This window comes from Strix aluco, chromosome W, assembly GCF_031877795.1.
Source record: "Strix aluco isolate bStrAlu1 chromosome W, bStrAlu1.hap1, whole genome shotgun sequence".
Lineage (NCBI taxonomy): Eukaryota > Metazoa > Chordata > Aves > Strigiformes > Strigidae > Strix > Strix aluco.
In genome coordinates this window covers 16,823,073-16,846,229 of record NC_133970.1, presented here as the reverse complement: position 1 = coordinate 16,846,229, position 23,157 = coordinate 16,823,073, and the positions used below count along the sequence as shown (strand labels likewise).

The 23,157-nt window shown below is 45.7% G+C and overlaps 1 long non-coding RNA gene across 1 annotated transcript; it reads right to left on the bottom strand.

Annotated features, from left to right (window-relative positions):
- Positions 1–21,214: 21,214 nt before the first annotated feature.
- Positions 21,215–22,386, bottom strand: LOC141917582 (uncharacterized). The gene is made up of 2 exons (XR_012621369.1): positions 22,281–22,386; positions 21,215–22,058 (listed from the first exon to the last, which is right to left on the bottom strand). It is a non-coding gene; the product is annotated as an uncharacterized LOC141917582 (long non-coding RNA).
- Positions 22,387–23,157: the final 771 nt, after the last annotated feature.

Below are 23,157 nucleotides of genomic sequence, written 5' to 3'. Positions count from 1 at the left end.
CAGCAATCTCCAAAGCCAATTGGATGGCTTTCACCTCTGCGAACTGGCTCGATTCACCTTGTCCCTCAACAGCTTCAGTGGTTTCTCGTGTGGGATGCCACACCGCAGCCTTCCATCGTCGATGTTTTCCCACAATGCGACAAGACCCATCAGTGAACAGGGCATATCGTTTTTCTTCCTCTGGCAGCTCGTTATATGGTGGGGCCTCCTCAGCACATTTCACCTCTTGTTCTGGTGACATCCCAGCATCTTTGCTCTCTGGCCAGTTCATGATCATTTCCACTAATCCTGGGGGGTCGCGGTTCCCTATTCGAGCCCGTTGTGTTATCAACGCAACCCATTTACTTCATGTGGCATCTGTTGCATGATGTGTGGAGGGAGCCTTTCCTTTGAACATCCATCCCAGCACCGGCAGTCGGGGTGCCAGAAGGAGCTGTGTCTCAGTGGCGACCACTTCTGAGGCAGCTTGAATTCCTTCGTACGCTGCCAGTATCTCCTTCTCAGTCAGGGTATAGTTAGCTTCAGAGCCTTTGTATCCCCGGCTCCAAAAGCCTAGAGGTCGGCCTCGGGATTCCCCATCTGCTCTCTGCCAAAGGCTCCAGGAAGGGCCATTCTCCCCGGCTGCGGTGTAGAGCACGTTCGTAATCTCCTGCCCTGCCCGGACTGGCCCGAGAGCCACTGCCTGGGTAATCTCCTGCTTAAATTGTTCAAAGGCTTGTTGTTGCTCTGGGCCCCATTTAAAATCGTTCTTCTTGCGGGTTACGTGGTAGAGAGGGCTCACAATCAGGCTGTAGTTTGGGATGTGCATCCTCCAGAACCCCACAGCGCCCAGGAAAGATTGAGTCTTCTTTTTGGTGGTTGGTGGGGCCATGGCTGTTATCTTGTTTATCACCTCCATTGGCATGTGGCGACGCCCATCTTGCCATTTTATTCCTAGGAACTGAATCTCCCTTCCAGGCCCCTTAACTTTCTGTCGCTTGATGGCAAAACCAGCCTTCAGGAGGATTTCAATTATCTTCTTTCCTTTCTCAAAGACTTCCTCAGCTGTGTCCCCCCATACAATGATATCATCAATGAACTGCAGGTGTTCTGGAGCCCCACCTTTCTCCAGTGCAGTATGGACCAGTCTATGGCAAATGGTGGAGCTGTGTTTCCACCCCTGGGGCAATCGATTCCAGGTGTACTGGATACCCCTCCAAGTGAACGCAAACTGTGGCCTGCACTCTGGTGCTATTGGGATGGAGAAAAATGCGTTAGCGATGTCAATCGTGGCGTACCACTTGGCTGCCTTCGACTCCAGCTCGTACTGGAGCTCTAGCATGTCCGGCACTGCAGCACTCATCGCTGGCGTAACTTCATTCAGGCCACGGTAGTCCACAGTCAGTCTCCATTCGCCATTAGGTTTTCTCACTGGCCATATAGGGCTGTTGAAAGGTGAATGAGTCTTGCTGATCACCTCCTGGCTTTCTAGTCGACGGATCAGCTGATGGATGGGGACCAGGGAATCTCGGTTAGTACGGTACTGCCGCCGGTGCACCGTCTTGGTAGCAATTGGCACTCGCTGCTCTTCAACCTTAAGCGACCCCACCACCGAGGGGTCCTCTGAGAGGCCGGGTAAGGTGGACAATTGCTCAACCTCCTCCAGGGCAGCTATACCAAAGGCCCACCGGTACCCTTTTGGGTCTTTAAAGTACCTTCTCCTGAGATAGTCTATACCTAGGATGCACGGGGCATCTGGGCCAGTCACAATGGGGTGCTTATGCCAGTCCTTCCCAGTTAAGCTTACTTCAGCTTCTAATAGGGTCAGCTGTTGGGACCCCCCTGTCACTCTGGAGACGCAGATGGATTCAACCCCACTGTGGCTTGATGGCATCAGGGTGCACTGTGCGCCAGTGTCTACCAAGGCCTTATATTCTTGTGGTTCTGATGTGCCAGGCCATCGGATCCACACCTTCCAGGAAATCCGATTATCCCTTTCCTCCACCTGGCTGGAGGCAGGGCCCCTCTAATCCTGCTCACCATCACTCACTTGATCTAAGAGTGACTCCTGCAGGAATGACTTCCTGGTCCCCTCAAGAGGGTCAAGCATACTGCTGGCCATTCTATTCTGTCTGGGGGATTTCTGACTAGACACTGGAGCTGCATCTCTCTTGGAAGACTCCCCTTTCATGGTGGTCTTCCCTTTCAGTTGCTGTACTCGTGCAGCTAGGGCGGAAGTGGGCTGCCCATGCCACCTTCTCATGTTCTCCCCATTGTCGCAGAGGAAGAACCACAGGGTGCCCCGTGGTGTGTACCTTCTACCGCCCTTCTCTTGGGTGGGGAAACGCCTGCTTCTAATAGCTGAGACATCGGCCCGTGCAGGCGGAACATAGGACATGTCCTGTTCCATTTTCTGGAGCCTCTGAGACAGTTCCTCTACGGCTGATACCAAAGCATGTTGGGAGGAAGGGAGACTTCCCTCATAGTGCCGGAGCTGCATAGTCACTTCATCCACTGTCTGATTGTCTCGCCACCAGGATGCTGCTGCTAATGCTTTGGAATGTCCCTCTGGTCCACTTTGCAGGAACTTCCGCCACATCAGCTGTGTGCAAGGGGCCTGATCTGGATCCATTGGTGACTGCTCATCATTCAGATCACCATAGATCATGTCAAACACAGCCATTTCCCTGAGGTTTTGGATGCCTTTCTCCATGTCGGTCCACTTGCCTAACCGACATAGAGCATCATCCTTGTAGGGGTACCTCTCCCTCACAGCGAGCAGGAGTCGCTTCCAAAGGCTGAGGGTTTGAGTCTGTTTCCCTATTGCCTTGTCAATACCAGCCTGTTTGGCTAAAGGTCCCAGCTGCTTGGCCTCTCTCCCCTCCAATTCCAAACCAGCAGCTCCAGTATCCCAGCACCGGAGCAACCAGGTGCAAATTTGCTCACCTGCAATGCGGCTGAAATCCTTCCGCATATCTCGCAACTCACTGAGGGATAGAGATCGGATGGTTACCTCCGGCTCTTCCTCCTGCTCTCGTGATGGGCCTGGTTCATTATCACCCTGTGCACTGCGAGGGGATTTTTTGGTATATTTGGTTTTCCGTATCGGGGCAACTGATACTGGTACTGCTTGTCCCTCCGGCTCAGCTGCTGTGCTGGTGGAGGCGACTGGTACTGGCACTGCCTGTCCCCCTGGCCCAGCTGCTGTACCAGCAGGTTCACTTTCAGACCCTGCAGCCCCTTCTCCCCCTTGAGGGCAGTGAACAGTGTTAAAGATGACACGGTAGGCATGGGCAAGCCCCCAGCACATCGCAACAAGTTGTGTCTCCCGGGGTTTGTCAGATTGGCAGCACACCTTTTCCAAACACTCCACCAGTTTATCAGGACTCTGCATTTGTTCAGGAGTGAGATCCCAAAGCATTGGGGGTGACCACTGACCCAGGCACTTGCCCATCTTCTCCCACACACCTTGCCATTTATAACTATCTGCCCCCGGGGCAGGTTTCCGGGTGGTGCTATTGTTGGAGAAGTACCCCATGGCCCAAAACAAGATCTGGCAGACATTCAGAAAGCACAGTGCCGCAAACACTCTGGCCTGGATGCTTCAGGGATAGCTGAAACTCTCAAAAACCGAGAGAATCTCTTCCCCTGGCTCACCCATAGAGGGGGTGAGACCCCAAACAAAAGCCCAGGCAGCAAACAGGTAGCGGTGCACCCCCACAAGCAGCGATAGGAGCCCATTATAAGCAGACAGTAACCAGTAGAGCAAAATACAGCCCTTGACACATTTTCCACCGACAATAAATGCCAGTACTAGGAGCACAGAGTGGATATGAGGATTAATCCAGCCCCACCACGCAAGCAAATTGCCCAGCATTGCAAACATTTCTTATCAAATAATACAAGTAAAACAGAAAAATTACACCTAACAGATTGCTCTAACACACTTCTCCTTTTGTCCTTATTTCAGTCTTCTCCAGCCCCACGTTGGAGCACCAAAGTTGTGGTGGTTTAGCCCCTGCCGGGGTCTGAGACCACGCGGCCGCTGCCCCTCCCCCACAAAGGGAGTGAAATACAAAGCCCCAAGACTGAAATAAGGAAAGGTTTAATACAACAATGCAATAGCAACACAACAAACAACAGAAATAACAATAACAGTAACAGTGATAGCAATGAACAGAGCAAAATAGCTACCAAATACAGCAGTGGGAAGCACGATGTACAAAACCACGAGTGCACCGCGCTCCCCCGCCAGGGAAATGTGACCTGCCAGGATGTGACCTCTGCATGGTATCTGAATAACCCGGCTAGAGCTCCCCCCCACTGCTGGGGAAACTTAACCCTATCCTGGTTAAACCAGGACAATAAGAGAGAAGCAGCAATATGTTTATTGATAAAAAACATTACTCATTTTTTGACTTCATGTGTTGCAATTCCTCCCTAAGGGCGAGGAAGGGGTTGTCTCCCTTTCTAGGGACTGGCACTGGATGAGCTGAAATACACTCCTTCCTTTCACCATTATCTCATTTCTGGAATGCTTCAATCAGACTCAAGATAACGCCAGTAGGTTGACCTTGAATCTCGGCTCTGGGAATTCCCAGGGTTAATGCATTCCTCCATAATCCATTCCTTCATTCTTGTGATTCTGTTTGCGGGTTTTTTAATTTGTTTACCTTTGATCTAGTTTCTGTTCCCTGTTTCACAGGTCTTACTTTGTGATCTCCTCACAGGGGCTTCAGATTTTGTTTTTCAGCTGGTGCATCATCCCAGCCCATTTCATGACTGTAGTTAACAATGCCATGCATTAATTCTGCCCATGTAGGGAGTTGTTTAGGAGCATTATTGCCCTGGCTTTTATTATATTCAGTATCTCTTTTAATCTCATCCAGTTTCACAACTAATAGGGTTTAGGAATTGCCGGGGCTCCTCTAATCAGTGGTTTTAACATTGCAAAATCTACTGTAGCAGATAGTGGGACATCATGGGGTCCTTATTTGTGCGTGGCTTGTATTCAAGTGGCTTTTGTGATGGCTGTAGAGAGCTCACAGATTTAATGGGGATTATGGCGGGTTCACCTCGCTCCATTGTGTCTATTCCTCCAGCCCAATAAGCTACTCGGCTGGTGATAGAATGGATTTGTTGGGTCGGGTCCTAAATTTAAGAAAACTCCTGGACCGCAATAGCTGTTTGCTTCGTCCTCTCTTAACATTATTCGGTTGCTGCCACTTAGGCATACTCGCCACAAATATTCAGTTTCAGTTTCACCTGGATTTCTGCTATATCTCTCTTGCAAATTTGTCAATTGCAACGGATCCCAGGGGATGGTTCGCGTAGTATGTGGTGGATGACCACGCCGAGGTCCCACAGTTGTTTCTATTTTAACAACAGGTCTGGCTTCATATTCAGGAGGATTTGTGGAGAACAAAGGATCGTTCTCTTCTGGCTTGCTATCATCGGGATTGCCCCAGATATCTCCATCCCAGTCTTCAGGGGATACTATTAGTTTCCTAATCTGTAGGATGTTAGGGGGGTGATGAGCCTGTATAAGCATCATTTTGACTTTTTCTCCCTACTTTAGTCTTTTCTTCTTTTCTTCCTGTAATTGTTTTTGCAGTTGTTCAATTTTTAAAGATGGCAATAACTCAGTTGCCTTCCTACCCTCTATTTCCTTATCTAGATCCTGCTCCTTCCTGTGGACTGTGTTGCTGGTGACCATTTTAACACTGCTTTCCATCTGGGCACCATGTTTTTCTTTAGGAGCTTCAGACCTGAGGCTGAGATTTCCCAGGGTCAGAGCATTGGCCAGATCATGACTCTGACCATGACATGAAAGTTTAACAAAGTACCTCTATGACAATAAGATCAGTTGCTGGAGTGAGAAGCAAAGAGAGGATTTCTGTTATATGTTGGGTTTGTAATAATCAGAAAATCACAGTTTGCTGTGCTTTTACATGCCCTTCAGATCTCTTCTGTAATTTCTTTCATCTACTTTCCCCCTGGATCCCACTCTCATCCTCTGCATGCATTTTCTGTAAGGGGCTACTAAGCAGGAGCCATTTATAGATATCCACAAAGAAGTTGGGAAGTAGGAACATGTGTTCAAGTGCTGTCTGGGCACCTTACCTATCAGCTGTGTCTCATGGGGCATCCTTTGCTCCATCATGCTTGCAGTCTGGCTCCATTCTCCTGGGTGCCGATCACCCAGGGCAGCTCTTGCCTCTTGGCCTTTCTAAGCAGGGTGATACCATGGAAATGGCCTCCATCCTGGCCTCCATTCCCTGACTTCTCTCAGGGCACTGTGAGTGTCAGGGAGGCACCATGGAAGGTTGGTCAAGGTCAGTAAGGCTTACTGGTGCCCTCAAGGCTCTGACAGCTTCCTTAAAGAGTCAACTGCTGTCTACAGGTCTTTGCAGCAGTTTCGGGGACCATGGGGATGATTATTTTTCTTAACTGGAACAGTGGCAGAAAGGACCCACACAGAGAAATCCTCAGCAAAAAGAAACCAACTCCAAAAAGCAACCCTTGGCTTTGCTTTTAGGACCTATTTTGTTCAATTCTAACTTGAGAAATTCCAGCCGTAGCGCAAGTATGAGCCATGTCACAGAGCTGTCTGCTGTGTGCAAAATGGTGTCGCCCACCCACGACTTTTAGAGAAAGGGGCAAGAAATTATTTATGGGCTGAATGAAGCCAAAATGAGACCCCAGTGGTCTTTGAGTCACAGTATAATGAAAAATGTAACATTTTCCCTCTCCCACAACTCCACCCCCTTGAAAACAGCTCTGTGGTACAAGCTACATGCACTGCATGGGGAAGTGCTGAGGGATCCCATCCTACCATTTATCAGGCAATTATCCAAAATGCAACACCACCCCACCTCTTTGAGATAGGGCCAGGATTATTACACAAGTGTAATAAAATACAACCAAGCTCCAACAGGGAAATAATCTGGAATGCAGTCTGGTCCAATACCAAACAAGTAACGATTTCTCATTTATTGAAAGATTTTCTTGGCGATTATCATCAGATTGAACTATCATTCCTCCCTCATGCCCCCAAACTCTCTGTGAACAAGCCAAAACTCATCTGTTCCAGGCTGCAGAAGAAAAGTCACTGCTCTGCTCTCTGCAGCATGGGCAGTGCATCTGGAGGAGCACATCTCTGCTTGGGGAGCTTGGGGAAGATGCTTTGCAACTGTACTATCCCTTGCCAAGACTCTCTTGCTTTTCCCTATGGTTTCCAGGCAAAGTTTCTGCAAGTTCATGACCAGTTCTGAGTTTCCCTTCTGGCTCAGAAACATCTCCCTCAATGTCTCTGCACTCTCCTGCAGTCCAGCTTCCTTCCTCCTGGTCTGTCCCCCCACTCAACCATTCTTCCCCAGAAGGCCAGGAAACCCTCCCATACAGGCTAAAAAAATCCTCTAATCTAGGCTAAAATCCTTTCGTGATCCTGGCTAGAAATAAACTCAAACCCTTGGTTCAACAGACAAAGCTGTAGTGCTTCTACAACCCTGCCCATGGTTGCAGTCCCAGTGGTGAGTGCTCATGTGTCTCTTGTGCCCCCTCCCAGCAGTGAGCCCATAGCCTCTTGTCCTACCAGCCCTGATCATTGACGCCTGCCATTCAGTGACATCCTTAGCTCAGAATGAGATCCTGTGGTTTGAGCAGGAAAGCAAAACACAGTTTCTTACCCAAAATCCTGTGTGTTGTGCTCTTATTACATATTTAGAATCATAGAATCATAGAATCATTCAGGTTGGAAAAGACCCTTGGGATCATCGAGTCCAACCATCAGCCCGACTCTACAAAGTTCTCCCCTACACCATATCCCCCAGCATCTCATCTAAACGACCCTTAAACACATCCAGGGATGGTGACTCCACCACCTCCCTGGGCAGCCTGTTCCACTCTCTGACCACTTTTTCTGTGAAAAATTTTTTCCTAATGTCCAGTCTGAAGCTCCCCTGTTGCAGTTTAAAGCCGTTCCCCCTTGTTCTGTCGCTAATCACCTGTGAGAAGAGACCAGCACCAACCTCTCTACAATGTCCTTTCAGGTAGCTGTAGAGAGTGATGAGGTCTCCCCTCAGCCTTCTCTTCTTCAAACTGAACAGTCCCAGCTCCCTCAATCTTTCCTCATAGGATTTGTTCTCCAGGCCCTTCACCAGCTTCGTTGCCCTCCTCTGCACTCGCTCCAGCACCTTGAGATCTCTCTCGTATTGAAGTGCCCAAAACTGGACACAATACTCAAGGTGTGGCCTCACCAGTGCAGAGTACAGGGGGACTATCACCTCCCTACTTCTGCTGGAAAGTATTTAAATCATAGGAAACTTTTATCACTTTCAGTTGGTGGAGAAAAAAAAAAAATGTTCATTTTAAAATACCCAAGACATGTGGTCCAGGCAGTTTTGCATGAAGATATGATTAAGACCTTTTTGGAAAGGCATGAGTAGCAGCTCTTTCCTCATCCTGCACCTTGACCCACTACTTAAAATTGCTGTTTGAAACTTCTGTTTCTGCAAGCCAAGCTCTTGTAGTGTTAGTCTCTTACATGGAGATATTTAAATCCTGGACTACTCGCTTGCTCTCTTAACTAGACCAGAGAGACACTGTGAATAATTCCCCTTGAAGAGGGGAACTCCCTGCTGCTGGCGGTGGCTCAAGCATTTACTACAAGGGGAAAAGGGTGCACATCTGTGCTGTGGTGGGGGCAGCAAGGACTGTAGCCAAGCCCAATTCTGTGTGCTTGGCCCTCCAACGTCGCAGCTGTACCTCATACCAATGACACAATGCTCTCTGAGCACAGCAATGGGATGGCGCAAACTTACCACAGCAGCCCTTAGGTGCTCTGAGCTCCAAGACTTGCTGTTTTTCTACAACAATTGCTGAAATAGATCCAAATATATTATGAGAAGGGATGTTGCATCAGTTTAAACAAATTGCTTTTAGGGTAAATTGCTTTTTAGGGTTCACTTTTGCATTTAGGCTGGTTTGGAAAACACATTTGTGGGGTTTTTTTAAAAGGAGTGATCCAGGGTGAAAAATAACTTTTTTGGTTATTGAATGAAAAAGCTCTTAGTATCAAGGGATAATTGTTCCCAATCCATGTAGGTCAGGATTAACATTGAGCATTCTCAGCTAGTCTAGTTAATGACTATATGCAAAGGATTTCTGTTTCCAAACCAATACAAGCCAAAGGTTCTCCTTAGCAGCATCATAAAATCACTATGATGTCTCCCAGAGAAGAAAAGGGATAAACGTGCATGTAGAATTTATTGGTTAAAAATCTTTGCCTCTCATTATGATTATTTTTTTTGTACTTGGTTGGAAGAAAGGCAAGGTCTGTCTTTGTCCAGTCAGGCCCTGCAGAGATCCCCCCATTTTGAAAGTGTGGTGACAAAACACTGGGAAGTTATTTTTGGGTATTGACCAAATCTTTGTTTATTGCTTTCAAAGAGTGACCAGCCTGAGAGAGAACCCACAGACGCTTAACTTGCAGTTCTGTTTTGCTGTGTCATTCCTACAGCTCCATGAAATGCTCTTCTTTTTGTAGATAAGCCATTTGCTGTTTGTTCAAATGGCATTTTGCCTCTCAGTCCTCCTTTCAGTTGCCATCAGTGCTGATCATGTTAAAAAAATCAACAAAACAAAACTTTCCCCCACCTGAGCAGCAATCCATCACCTTCACCGAGATGCTCACTTTTCCCTCCATCTCCTTAAACTTCCTCAAAGGACTGAAAGGAAGAGCATGGAGAGAAAAAAGCTATGAAGCTGCCTTGCTTGTCCCAAGGCCTGTCCAGTGTTGGAGCTCTGTGTTTTCTGGTGATGGGGTGACCAGCACCACAAAGGATGGAGCTGTAATAAGGAAAGCCTTAAGCATGGCTGGGCATGGGCGCTAAAATTCCAGAACAGATTTTGGAGATCTGGACCTACTCTCAGCACCCATGGATGAAACCACAAGATGCAAAATGGCTGGCCAACATGTTTTCATGGAAAAGTCATCAGTGAAACCTTGCAGTGAGGCATCCTGTGGTTTTTTGTTGCATATATTGTGCAAATGTTGTGTATTTCACATTTTTTTTGTACAATAGGTGAGAAAACCTTCCTATGAGGCAAGGGAAGAAAGTGAGTGGACAGACTGTAGCCAACTCTGAGAAACTAAACACAAGGGAATTATATGAGCCCACTGAAGAGATGTTGGCTTGATTTGATAGTAGTGGATATGGACCTGTTGAAAGGGAAAGTGAAGTGTTCATTGCTTTTTTTGTATTTCTACTATAAATGCAGTTTGAATGACAGCATTTAGTAATATTTCTAAGCAATTGTTTTAAGCTGCAACAGGAATGTATGGTGGGATGTGCTTTGCTGTGTACCTTTCCACATTTTGAACCTGAAAGGTTTGTGTGGAAGTAATCACAGATGCCCTTGATTTCCTTGGGAGGGAAGAGGAATGGGTAAACATGTTTCTCTGCCTGATGCTAGGGCTGAAGAGGTTGGGAAAGGAATGGGAATATGAAGGGATATCGGCTGTAGTTCCATGGGTAATTGTCCACTGGGTGCAGAGACTGCTCTTGCCAATGCTTTGGTCATTTGCTCCAGAGCAGTTTGCAACAGCTGGATTTGATGCCAAAGAAGCAGTATGAGTCACAGCGGATTTCACATTTCCTGCTTTAAGAGAATTAAAGTTGGCCCCCATTTTCACCGTGGAGCTCTTTCATGCCCTCTGCAGAGGGTCAGTCTGTTGGGTAACATCAGTGCAGCTCCAGACACATTGCACAGTGCCTAGGGCTGCAAGAGAAGGAAAATAGGAAAAGGAGGTGTGAATGCAGGAACAGGGTTTAAATGTTTTCAAGCTGGGTGGTTCAGGCACATGTGTTGCTTGTGGAGGTGAGTAACTCCTAGAGGAGAAGCATACTGCAGGCAACTGTGAGATTTCCAGGAATCACACAGAAACATCAAAGATCATCCATAAAGTATCAGGATTGTCCTTGGAGGAAAAATGGGCATTTCCATTCAAGTCACTGAGGTATTTTGGAAGAAAAGGAGGGTTATCGATACAGTCTTCACATCCCATGCTAAAAAAAGAACAAATTCTCTGGGCCAGGAACTCTTTCTCTGATTCTCTCCTCTGTTCAAGCATAACATGATCTTTTTTTTCCCCTTTGGGATGGAGAATCTCGGAGTTCCTAATTAAAGCAGAGCTTAGCGCAGTGTTTAGATTATCACTGTATATTGTGAAAACTTTCTCTTTAAAATAACAGCAGCCCAAGACTGTCATCAAAATAGGCACCAGATTGTTGGCAAAGGTTGATTTTATGCTCTCAAAATTTATTTTAAATGCTTCGGTTTGTGGTTTTGTTTACTTTCCCTGAAATGCATTTCAGCTGTTTTGCTATTTTGCAGTAGTCAGACTTCTGCCCAAAGGCTGTAGGATTCTATGATTCTATGACTGTCTCCTTGGAAGACTTGAAAAATGTTTGTGAAGTAAATTAGCTTCCTTTAAAGACCATACCTTTGTTGACCTTCCCCCTAGAAAGTCATTCTCTTTTAAAGGATGATGTGGTTTGGGCACTGTGGATACAAAAAAAGTATAATTGTGTAATGACGCAGTTCCTGCTCCTTCCTTCCCCTCTGGACCTGCCATGGCATCACAGGGTCTTGCTCTCATCCCACTGTGCCTGAAGATAATAGTCACCAAGCGTACACGACACCAATACCTAATGAAATGACTAATATGTTACTTTTCTGAGCATTTGGGACTCTGATTCACTCCATACCTCCATAAATAATCGGTGATACTACTTGCCATCCTGCCAACTACGCCAATTTGTCGTGGAAGGAACGACGCACTTCACTCATAAGAGAGAAACAGCAATATGTTTACTGATATAAAACAGTAATTTAACAAAGTTTGATAGTAAATGCAACAGGGGTTTAACAAGATTCAATGGCAAGGTACACTTGAGTGTTATTTACTGCATAGAGGACAGGGTCAGACAAAACTGTCAGGGAGACGCTCCTGTTGAGTCATGAGGTTCAAAGAGGACCTCCTTGCATTCTAAACTTCTCAGAGGGGAGTTTAGGTGCAGCTGGATCCAGACTTAGTCCCAGACTTGGCCAAAGGTTTACATCTAAATGATTATATGTGCACAATCAATCCTTTATATCACTTAGTCAGGATTTCAAAGCTTCACATGCTATTAATCACTTACCGAGAATCTGTTGCATCAATGAATCCCTCAACCTCGAGGAATAACCTTGAGAGGTGTCCCTACTCAAGGGGATATCCTGGTGTGCAGCCCGCTGCCATGCAGAAGAGCTTGACGGGCCCTGGGCTTTTTATGGAGTAAGATAACTGACTTACAGTCACATATACATACTAACTACAGAAGTTAGTTTCTTCCAAATTTGGCTTGAGTCAGACATTGACCAGCACCATGGTGAGGTGGGCACATTGTTCAAATTAGCCCTTGGCTATTGTGTTGTTATCTGTCTCCCCCAAATCCACTTTGACCAGACACATCCATTACAACTGCCAGTGGTGGTTATCACTTAAGCAGGGTTACAGGAAATACAGGTCAGGTTGAGGGAGGTGGGGGAGGGGAGAACACCACCACAGTTAGAGACAAAGCCTTATACTTAAATCCCTGCCTGTTACTGTTGTGCTTGAGAACCCAGATTATTTAATTAGGTACCTTAAGTAACTGAAGAGGGGAAGTAATTGCTCTATACTCAATATTAAAAATGGAAAGAAAAGATCCTCATGGATCAGATTATTACATGGTATCGTGGTTTGAACTCAGCCAGTAGCCAATCACCACGCAGCCAGTTGCTTACTTTTTTCACCCTCCCCGGTAAAATAGGGGAGGGACAAAAAAAAAAAAAAAAAAAAAGGGAGAATTTGTAGGTTGAATAAAAAAACAGTTTAGTGATGGTAACAAAAACAACAGTAACAATAGGAAATCCAAACGGGTAATACACAATGCTGTTGCTCATCACCCGGTGACTGGTACGCAGCCCGCCCCCAGCAGTGATCCCAACAGCACCAAAAAATCCCACTGCACCAATCGGAAGCAGAAATGAGAGAGCACCCGCCTCCTTTATATACTGAGCATAGCGTCACATGATATGGAATACTCCAATGACCAATCCGGGCCCGGCCCTCCAGTTGTGCTGCCTCCCAGCCCAATAAAAGTTAACTCTATCCTGGCCAAAACCGGGACACATGGCTAATAAACTTACTGAGAAAACATCTATGAAAAATCACACAAATTAGCAGTGATCAAATTCCACTGAATCTGTGGATCAGCTCTGCACAGGAGACAGACTGAAAAGAGTCAAGGACATGCTCGGTCAAATGAAAAAAGATTTAACCTGAAACTGGCTTTAAGCAAAGCCACAGGAAGGCAAATATACATCTGAACATTATTTCATATATGTTTTTAGGATAGATTTTGATACTTGTTTGATAATATTTTTTAAAGAATGAACTAAGACATTTCTCTTTAGCTACAGCAGGTTTATATGCAATCTATCATACATCGCTTAAGTTGTAGATCTTCCAAAAATAAGGAAAATATTATTAAAAGCTGAAAGAAAATATTTTAGGATTATATTTAAAGCTAAGAAAAGATACCCAGCGACAAATTAATCTCTGTTGCCATCACACTGACCACAACAGAATTGTATTTGGAAAGTTTTGCATCAGCTTTGCCAGCCTTGTATCTACATCTGACAAAACTAGAAATTAATGCAGTGAGCTGATGCTATCTACCGTCCTGCAAGTTCATTTGCTTTCACAGCTACTCAAAGGGAAACTTTGCACTTCAGTTCTGTCACTGCATTAGGTCCAACCCACCAGTTCTTACACACGAGGATGTCACCTCTCTGATTTATTAATGAGTGAAGATATGAGACAAGATCTGTAACAGTCCTGATTCTGTTATAAAACTGTCCTCTTCAATCAGACCAGTGGTCCATTTAGTTCATTATTATATATCTAGCAGTGGTAAAGGGGACACTGCTTAGGGTATGGCCTCATAAGTGCACCACTTCCTGCTGTGCATTCTCCCATTCTTCCCCAGCATCCAGAACCAGGGATATTAGTGTGTACATCCCTCCCTGTTTTTTTCACTATCCCTTTATGCACATGCCTTTGTCACATCCTTTTGAACGTGTCTCCACCACCTCCTGTGGCAGTAGGCTCCAGAAGTGCTTTCCTTTTTCTGTCTTAAAACTCTCCTCTCAAAGAGTCCTCTCAGACTCCTAATGTTAAGATGGATAAAGAGAGATGCCAACACAAACCCAATGACTACATGAAAAAACACAATGAAGAAATTATATGAGTCTAGAAATACAGAAAAAGTTAACTACACTTTTACGAATCACTTACTGTAGGAAATACAGAAAAAGGAAATGTTTAAGAGTGATCTGAATGGGAAGAGATGCATTAGTGAGACAATGGATTAGTCCTCTCTTGAGGACAAGAAAATTGGCACAGAGTAGAGAACTGCAGAAGACACTTGTAGAGCTCTACCCAGCATCTTTGATAAGGTGGAAAAGGGAAGGAATAGCTATGAAAAGCAAAAGGAGCAAGAGGGTGTGAAAACTGAGTCTCGTACAGGAAAGGTAGATACTGTGCCTCTTGGGCAAAGAGAGCAAACAGAAATTAGGAAAAGCCTAATGACTCACATTTATCAAAAAGAATTGTCCCTCTGCCTTTCTCTGCCCACAGCTGCACAGTCTCACCCTTGGTGCTGGTGCATCTGATCAGAGAGGAGTTGTCTTCTCCCCATAAGAAAAACTACTTGCTTGTTCCTACTAGGTTATTTTTCTGCCAAATTAGCCACTTGAAGAGCAATGGAGAGAGGAATAGGATCATATCTTTTCTGCATCAGTGAGCCATTAAATTGGTTTAGCCAATTCCCCCCTGCTAGATGCAGCCCTAATCTGCACACAAAAGCTCTTCAGCTTTACTGAGGGGCTCCATGATGCAAAAACATTTTTGCTGGCAGGGAACTGCTCAGGAGGTGGCTGCAACCTCCCTTACCTCTCTGATGGATCCATGCTTGAATGCAAGCACTACTGAACTGTGGGAATTAAGAATTGGTAGTTAGCAAAATGTAAACTGACCTTGAGGTTAGAAGAATGATTGTGGATAACTGAGGCAACATTACAGAACACGGTGTTGTGTGAAAAACAGCAGGAAAAAACATCACCTGCAGAGTGTGGTGAGCATGTGAGCAGTAAACAGGCAAAACCTGAAGGTCAGTAGGATGTAGAAGTAAAAACAAACCTATGTAAACAAGTGGGAATAAATTGGGAGCTTGCAGACAGTGCAGCAGCATTTGCTCTTGGTAATGCTCCCCCTTCAACAAACCTGAGTGAGTTTGTGATGATTCAGCGTGTCTCCCTGATCCCGGTTGGTCCGAGACCGACAAGTGGTGCCCCGTGTGAGCTGTACGGGAAATTGAAGAAGACAGTGATGTGCTCATGTGCGAAGGAGGAAAGTGGTGTCCGGACTACAGTATTCATTTATCTGGTAAGTACCAGACAGCAGTGCCCAGCTTTGGGAAAGCTGCCGGCATACAAAAGAGTAGAAGGGATTTTCTTTAAGTATCTGGTGAGTACCAGACAGCAGCGCCCGGCTGTGGGAAGCTGCTGGCTTACGGCTCTTCTTCTCTTTCTCTTAAATCATAAGGGGCTTTTCTTTCTCTTTTTTCTCTTTCTCTTAAATCATGGGGTCGGGGTTTTCTAAGGAACAAAAGGTGTATATGCAAGTTTTAAAGCAGCTATTGAAGGCTGCCCAATGTTCAGTAACAGAAGATCAACAGCATGAGTTACTGCGCTGTATCTTTAAGTATTGTACATGGTTCCCGGCAGATGGAAGTTTTGATTTAGCATTGTGGTGGAAGGTCGGACAGGAGTTTAAAACTAAAAAAGACTTGGGGACTGTAGTTCCGACCTCTGTCTTGCTTACATGGCGATTGATTTACATGGCTTTACAGCTGCTGGCAGGAGAAATAGCAGAACCTGTCAGTACCCCATCCGGACAGGAGAAAGAAGTAACTCCCAGTGCTCCCCTGGCACAAACAAGCGGGGATGAAAAGAGTAAAGATGAGAAACTAGAATCTGTACCTCCGGATTTTCCACCTCCCCCACTGAAGGCATTCCTGGTAGAGATTCAGGGAGGAGGATCTAGGCTAGAGACATGTTTTAAGAAGGCGCTAAACAATGGGGACCCTGTGGTGTTTCCGGCAATCTTAAGACCCAACCAGCAGCCGCAGCATGAGTCCCTGCCATACCCGGTTTTTAAAGAACTACGGAAAAGCATCAATGAGAATGGGCTTCAAAGCTCATTTACAACAGGTATACTGGAGGCGATCACTCATGGGTATCAATTGGTCCCATGGGATTGGCTGGCACTTGTAAAAACGGTATTAACGCTGGCACGGTATTACATCTGGAAAACTGAGTATGCAGATCTCTGTACAGTGCAATCCATGAAAAATTTGGCTGATGGTACACCGATAGGCTATGACATGCTGGTTAGCGAAGGGCAATATATGGACCCCTTCATTCAAGCCCAGCAAGATCAGCGCTTGTTTACCCAGGCCTCCCAAGCTGCTTTACTAGCATGGAAAAAGGTACCTGATGGGGAACGCAGAACGGGTTCCTTTGCGACTATCCGACAAGGGTCTCAGGAGTCATATTGGCAATTTATAGATCGTTTACAGGCAGCGATCTCTCAACAGGTAGATAACCCTGAGGCAGCCAAAGCTCTAATATTACAACTGGCATATGACAGTGCTAATGCTGACTGTCAAGCGGTGCTTGCACCGCTCAGAGGAAAAACCCAGGAGCTTGGTGAATATCTGAAAGCTTGCCAACACGTAGGTACCGAGGGCCACAAGGCGCAGCTCCTCGACGCAGCCTTATCGGTAGTGCAAAGACAACAGGAACCAGCACCCAGGGGAACTTGTTTCTCATGTGGAAAGCCTGGGCATTTTTAAAAAGACTGTAAACAAGGAAATGACCAAATCCCACTGCCTTCTAAACCTTGTTCCAGGTGTGGGAAAGGATTTCACTGGCCTAATCAATGTCGATCAAAATTTGATAAGAATGTTATACCTCTTTCGGGAAACAGGAGGAGGGGTGCGAGGCCCGGTGCCCCGACAAATGCCTGGGCCCCTTGGAGCAATCCTCAAGCATTCCACAGCCAGGCCAAAGGGTTCACGAGCTCCGAGCAGCAACAGCCAGCAGCACAGGGCTGGACCTCATCATTACCACAGAATTGATCCTTAAAGAGCCAGATGTAACATACCTGGCTTCAACCAGAGTCTACGGTCCATTACCCTCGGGAATGGTGGGTTTACTTTTGGGTCAATCTAGTATGTCCATGCAAGGACTGAGGGTAATTCCCGGGGTAATTGATGCAGACTATCAGGGTGAGATAAAAGTAATGTTGCAGACATCAGGGTTTCATGTACTTTCCCCAGGAACAAAAATAGCTCAACTTCTGATATTGCCGTACTGGGTACCTCAGGCAGCGTCAGCTCAGAGGGGTACTGCTGGATTCGGTAGTACAGGAGCTAAAGATGTTCTATGGGCCACTGCAATTCAGACAAATAAAACCATTGCGACAATAAAAATTCAGGGCAGAACTTTTGAAGGTCTTCTAGACACGGGAGCAGATGTTTCTATTATCACACAACGCAACTGGCCACCAGATTGGGAACTGCAAAATGTCCCACTATTGGTTACCAGCATAGGTGGCACATCTGCCCCACAACAAAGTAAGAGGGTCTTGCCTAGGGAGGGTCCGAATGGACAGAAAGGATGGGTACAGCTGTATGTAATGGATTGTCCCTTGAACCTATGGGGGAGAGATTTGTTAGAACAGTGGAATGTAACCATTCAGACCCAGCCATTTGGCAAGGGGCCACGATCATGATCCCCTGTCTACAACCTGTCTACAACTGACTTGGAAAGTACAAAAGCCGGTGTGGGTTGATCAGTGGCCCCTAAAAGGGGCAAAATTACAACATGCCCAACGCTTAGTTCAAGAACAGCTAGAAGCAGGACACATTGAACCCTCTAATAGCCCATGGAATACACCTATTTTTGTAATACCAAAAAAAGATGGAAAGTGGCAAATTTTGCAGGACCTCAGGGCAGTAAACGAAGTAATGGAACCTAAGGGAGCTTTACAACTGGGTTTGCCAAACCTTACTATGATACCTCAGAATTGGTTTTTAATTGTAATAGATCTTAAAGACTGTTTCTTTACAGTCCCACTACATCCAAATGATAGGGGTAAATTTGCCTTTTCAGTACCTGTAATAAATAATGCACAGCTCATGAAACGTTATCAATGGAAAGTATTATCACAAGGGATGAAAAACAGCCCTACTATTTGTCAGCATTATGTCCACTCAGTACTCGATCCAATTAGACAACAAAACCCTCATCTTGTAATATATCATTATATGGATGACATTCTGTTAGCAGCACAGGAGCAGGAAGCTTTACAGAAGGGGTATCAGCAATTGCAAAACTGGCTTGTTCAGTCAGGGCTTCAGATTGCCCCTGAAAAGATACAACAAGTAGAACCCTGGAGTACTTGGGACATATATTGACCTACCGTACTGTTAGGCCGCAAAGACTGTGCCTTAATATGGAAGTCACCTCCAGAAACTGTTGGGAACAATCAACTGGGTACAACCGTACCTCAGTATAGCTACCCAACAACTAAAAAATCTTTTTGATTTGTTAAAGGGAGACCCAGATTTAACATCATCACATCAAATAACCCCTGAGGCAAGGAGGGAAATAATAACAGTGTGTGAGCATATTGAACAATTCCAGGCAGACTGCCAGCAGGTCAATGTACCTGTTAGGCTGTTTGTATAGCCTACTGCCCCTTATCCCTCGGCTCTTACTGGACAGTTAGCACCTGAATTATTATATTTAGAGTTGATTTTTTTACCAGCAACCCCAGAAAAAACAATAACATCATTTGTGGATCAGTGCGCTACCCTGATAAAGAAAGGACGAGAGCGATGTCAGGCACTGACAGGGCTTGATCCACAGATCATACATCTGCCCTGTACTAAGGAACAGCTTAACTATTTGCTTATGCAATCTATTACCTTTCAGATAGCGTTTATGGATTTTATAGGTGAAATATCTTTGACATTACCAGTAAACAGGATATTACAGAACATACCAATTTTACAACTTAAAATCATAAAACAGATCAGCCATACCCCACTTTCCGTGGCATTAATGGTTTTTTTAGATGGCTCTGAATCGCAGAATCACAGAATCATCTAGGTTGGAAAAGACCTTGAAGATCATCTAGTCTAACCGTTAACCTAGCACTGACAGATCCCAACTACACCATATCCCTAAGTGCTATGTCAACCCAACTCTTAAACACCTCCAGGGATGGGGACTCCACCACTGCCCTGGGCAGCCCATTCCAATGCCTAACAACCCATTCTGGAAAGAAATACTTCCTAATATCCAGTCTAAACCATCCCTGGTGCAACTTGAGGCCATTCCCTCTTGTCCTGTCGCTTATTACTTGGTTAAAGAGACTCATCCCCCCTCTCTGCAACCTCCTTTCAGGTAGTTGTAGAGGGCGATGAGGTCTCCCCTCAGCCTCCTCTTCTCCAGACTAAACAACCCCAGTTCCCTCAGCCGCTCCTCGTACGACGTGCTCCAGACCCTTCACCAGCTTCGTTGCCCTTCTCTGGACACGCTCGAGTAATTCAATGTCCCTTTTGTAGCGAGGGGCCCAAAACTGAACACAGTCATCGAGGTGCGGCCTCACCAGTGCTGAGTACAGGGGCAAGATCCCTTCCCTGTCCCTGCTGGCCACGCTATTTCTGATACAAGCCAGGATGCCATTGGCCTTCTTGGCCACCTGGGCACACTGCTGGCTCATGTTCAGCTGGCTGTCAATCAACACCCCCAGGTCCCTCTCTGACTGGCAGCTCTCCAGCCACTCCTCCCCAAGCCTGTAGCGCTGCTGGGGGTTGTTGTGGCCCAAGTGCAGCACCCGGCATTTGGCCTTATTGAAACTCCTCCAGTTGGCCTTAGCCCATCGCTCCAGCCTGTGGGGACAAAATCCCGTGCAGGCCACAGGAGACAAGACCACATACAATCAATATGATTGGAAGTCAAGCTCAAACTTTATTAGCAAGGAAGCCCTTATATACTCTTGTGCCTTCTAAAAATAGCAGCAAGGCTTTATATATTGTTGTGCATTCTAAAAGTAGCTCCCCTCGGTACTTTCCACAAACATTGCTACCCGCACACAGCCAGTAGATAAGTTCCTGCTTTTGCAATTCCAAAAGGTCCCTTCTTTATCAGTTTCTTCCTTAATGAGCACATTCTTTTCTTCTGGCCTTCTGGTAACTATTTCTTGTTTTCAGACCTCGTTCATCTTCTGCCCGAGTGCTGGTTGTACTTTTCCATCGTCAGTGTGGGCAGAAAGTTCAGTAAGCCAGCATGCACACCCACATCTCCCCCCTTTCTTTTTATTAAAGCCTCCATGCTATTTTCCACATAAGACAGACAACATCTCATTAAAATAGGAAGACAACATATCAATAATCCCACTATTATTATTGGTCCTGCTAACATTCTCAAAAGCTCCGTAATCCACTTTGGCCACCCTAGACTTCCTAAAACTCATGCAAAGGAGAAGAAACTTGCTGAATCTTATGCATATTATCTTGCAGTTGCTGAAGCTGATTAGATATCGACTGAGAGTGATCAGAAAGGTTCATACAACACATGCCCTCAAATTCTTCACATCCTTGTCCTTGTGCCAGTAACAAAAATCTATAGCCGCTCTATTCTGCAAAACAGCATGCCTTACGCTATCTACATCCATCAACAAATTACTTATTATAGTAGATGTTAAATTAAATTGTTTTATACTCCAACAAGCCATTTTATTCAAGGTGGATAGGGCTTTTGCAACCCCTACTCCTGGGGTCAAGAGAGAGGCAGCAATAATCTCTCCAGGCCCCCATAATTCCACTTGGACTCAGCAATCTGGGGTGAGTTCATGATGTGTTATGGCCTGTTTTGATCTTTGATGTTTTTTAAGATTTCTTATACTAGGGGCAAATAAAGTCAGCCTTCCCAGGTAGCACGGACCTCCAACTACTTTGGCAGGAATCTCTCCCCACGCTCAATCCCCGCATATTAAAAAATACCCAGGTGGTAACCTTTTAGCCGAACCATTATTCCATATTCCTCCTTCTTCAAGATGCAGGCCCATGTTAGAAGCGTGCTGACCACCACAAAACCAAGTTTCATTTATGGGTATCGCGACAGGAGTCACATTCTGCCAGCCTTCTCATTTCGATGGATTTTCCCAACCCCAGCGAGCCCACAGTGTATCCCTCCCCCCAAATCGTATACACCCCCAGGGCTGATTCTGCGTGTTATTTCCACTTACTGGGGGAAGAGAGCCTCTCAGCTCTAACTCTTGTAACGGAAGAGGGGCTGTCTGGTTGAGATAACTCACAATATGTCCCTGTAGCATAGGCAAGCCTGCTTGTGGGCAACTTTTCGTTGCCTGTACTGCGTTGTTATACAATGCCCAACACGTCCCGTTAACGTCCTCTGTTCCCTTATTTATTCTTGCCATATTTTTAACAAACCCTTTAAAGTCCTGAGCGCTAAAATATAGCATACCAATCAAACAGGTCCGAAATGGGTCGGTAGCGGTTGCTAAACCTAGGCAAAAATGCCTCCTGTCCTGATTGATTTGCTCAGGTTACCCAGAAATTCTTCCATGGGTCAATTGAACTAATTCCCCACATTCCCTGGCCCATTCCGCCATACAGCAGCGGTAACTTCTCACAGTTCAGTACTTTTCCACAGTTCAGTGTTGCAGCTGTCCGCTGTTTTTCCCTGCCACCTTGGCACAACTCAGCAGTTTCTTATCTATCTTCCAAGGCCTGTTCTTCATCAAAGCCTTGCTGCTTCTCAGGGGCTGTGTAAGGCTGACAGGCCGATGCCTCCCAATCCCTTTTCTTTGTTTTGCAGCTGCACCTGCAAGACTTGTTTCAAGGCTTTATCAATTAAGGGTTAGGCAAACTTCAAAAAACACAGCATACTCAAAAAAGTTCCAAAGAAGGCTAGAAACAATACAGCAGTTACAGTTACTAGTTAAAAAGAGTAGGCAAATTTCACTACCCATAATTAGGGGATATGACTAAATACTACAAAAATAAACAGTAAGGAAAATACGGAATAGCACACTTACTTAATGGGGTACTAACATTCAGATCCGCAATTGCTGGGGAACCCTGGATGCAGCGAGAATTTAGAGTGCCCTTCCTCGCAAACCGGAAATCCTACGCGATGCGTCCATCCGTAGGTGAGGCATCCAACATCGCTGCAAGCAGGTCCAGCCTCTAAATCAACAGGCCAAAATAACTGGCAATTTTCTTTGAGCGGAAACATCTGATTTCATCCTCCTGTTGGGTTCCACCCAGAGCCTGGCCACCACTCAAGGGGGGAAACCAAGGGAGTTTCTAATAAGGTTAAACACTTGAGTTCTTAATTCTTGATATTGCTAAACAAAGAAAGTTGAATACACACATTCTTATAGCATTTCATCCTTATTAATAACTACATTTTGTCTAAGCTACATCTTTCACTAGTGACTAGCAAGCCTATATATTTCATCAAGGAGTTGCAATTACTGTTAGCATTTTCTCTTAAAAGAGTTGGCAACTGTAGTGTGATTAAGGACAGAGATAGTGTATTTTGTCCTATTGCAGTAGCAAGCATTACCCATACATTCTGCTTAAATGATCAGTCGAAGAGACCGCGAACTGTCGGCACAGGGGCATCCACAGCACCCACAGCCGGCTCCTGAGTGTCCACCAAAAGCTGCCTCTCACGCCTCAGGTGTGGTCACACACACCTTGCTGGTAACCACCGGGGACCGTGACCTGTGGAGACACAAGCATAACCTCTTCCCCAGGTTATTAAAGGATATGGTCCTTCCCAGTTACCACTTTCCAGGTTTTTTGCTAACACTTGAGCCTTGCCCTGGACTTCTTGTTGATCTGGTATCTGCGATGAGAAGTGATGCAATATTGGTGGCACCTGTGAGGCAGGGGAAATGTTTAAAAAGTTCATGGCATATAA